General features: G+C 37.7%; 1 pseudogene; it reads left to right on the top strand.

Annotated features, from left to right (window-relative positions):
- The first annotated feature begins 343 nt into the window (after positions 1-343).
- On the top strand, positions 344-1,485 carry LOC125931299 (hsc70-interacting protein-like; annotated as a pseudogene).
- The last annotated feature ends 419 nt before the right edge of the window (positions 1,486-1,904 follow it).

Below are 1,904 nucleotides of genomic sequence, written 5' to 3' on the forward strand. Positions count from 1 at the left end.
TTCTTCTTTCTCATAATTGCTTTGGCTATTCGAGGTCTTTTCTAATTTCATAAAAATTTCGGTATTATTTGCTCCAGTTTTGAGAAAAATACTGTTTGCATTTTGATAGAAAGTGCATTGAATTTATAGATTGCTATGAGTAATATGGACATTTGACAATATTAATTTTTCCACTTAATGAACAGAGAATGTCTTTTCATTTGTACCATCTTCGATTTCATTCATAAGTGTTTTATGCTTTTCAGAGTATAGGTCTTTCACTTACTTGGTTATATTTATTTCTAAGTATTTTATTCTTTTGGGTGCAATTGTAAGATTTTTTAAAAAATTCTCATTCTGGCCCTTCCACACAGTCATGCTGAGCTAGTAATCATGCCTGTAATCAGGTTGCAACCTTAGCTGTACCTGCCATCTGCCACAGCCTCTGGACCATGGACCCCTACAATGTGAGTGACCTTTGGGCCTTCATGCAACTGTGTAAGTAGGATCCAAGCATCCTGCACACCAAGGAAGTGTGCTTCCTGGGGTAATGGGTGGAGAGCATGGGAGGTAAAATACCACCTGCTACTCATAAAAGTAAATCAGAAGACAGAGGAAAACATAAAGAGAAACGAACCAAATTAAGAAAGTGATATAGAAATTGACAATGAAGTCGTGATTGAACCAGATACTGATGCCCCTGAGGAAATGGAAGATGAAAATGTAGAGACAAATGAGGAAATGATGGATCAGGCAAATGATAAAAAAAAAAAAAAAGTTACAGCTATCAATGCCCTAAATGATGGTGAACTATATAAAGCCATTGACTTGTTCATAGATGCCATCAAGCTGAATTCTCACTTGGCCATTCTGCATGCCAAATGAGACAGTGTCTTCCTCAAATTACAGAAGCCAAATGCTGCCATCCAAGGCTGTAACAGAACTATTGAAATAAATCCTGATTCAGTTCATGCTCATAAGTCTGTGGCAGAAAGCACACAGACTTCTGGGCCATTCAGAAGAAGAAGCACCGATTTTGCCCTTGCTTGTAAACTGGATTATGATGAGGATGCTGGTGTGATGCTGAAAAAATTCAACCAAGGACCCAGAAAATTGCTGAACATCAGAGGAAGTATGAGCGAAAATGTGAAGAGAGGGAGATCAAAAATAGAAAGCATTAAGAAGGCTTGGGAAGAACATAAGAGAGCCCAGAGGGAGGGAGAAACCAGAGAATAATCAAGAGCTCCATAGGGTTCTTTCTCAAGTGGCTTTCCTGGGGGAATGCCTGATAATTTTTCTAGAGGAATGCCTGGAATGACAAGAATGCCTGGGCTCAATGAAATTCTTAGTGATCCAGAGGTTCTTGCAGTTATACAGGATCCAGAAGTTATGGTGTCCTTCTAGGATGTGGCCTAGAACCCGGCAAATATGTCAAAATATCAGAGCAACCCAAAGGTTGTGAATTTCGTCAATAAATTGTCAGCCAAATTTGGAAGTCAAGAATAATGGCCTGAAAAATAAAGCCCTTGCTAAAGGAAAAGCAACTTAGATCACTTAATGGATATTGCAATAATACAAACTAGTGTACCTCTGAGCTTCTCACAGAGAAATCTGGGGTGCTGTGAAGATAATCTCTGCCCCACGTGCAACTGAAACATTTTACAGTGGTTTGCCATTAGGTTATTCATTCATATAGTTTTCTTACTAGGAATTACAAACTTTAAAGACTTCAAACCTTAAAAATATTTAAAAACATATTAAAAGGTATGTTAATCCCTAAAATAATTTCTCATTCTGTCTTTTTCCCATTGGTTATTTTTTTCTGCCTTGTTGAAGATTAATTGACCATATAGTTATGGGTTCATTTCTGGGTTTCCTATCCTGCTCTCTTGATCTGTGTGTCTATTTTTGTGCCAATACCATAT

This window comes from Panthera uncia, chromosome X, assembly GCF_023721935.1.
Source record: "Panthera uncia isolate 11264 chromosome X, Puncia_PCG_1.0, whole genome shotgun sequence".
Taxonomy (NCBI): domain Eukaryota; kingdom Metazoa; phylum Chordata; class Mammalia; order Carnivora; family Felidae; genus Panthera; species Panthera uncia.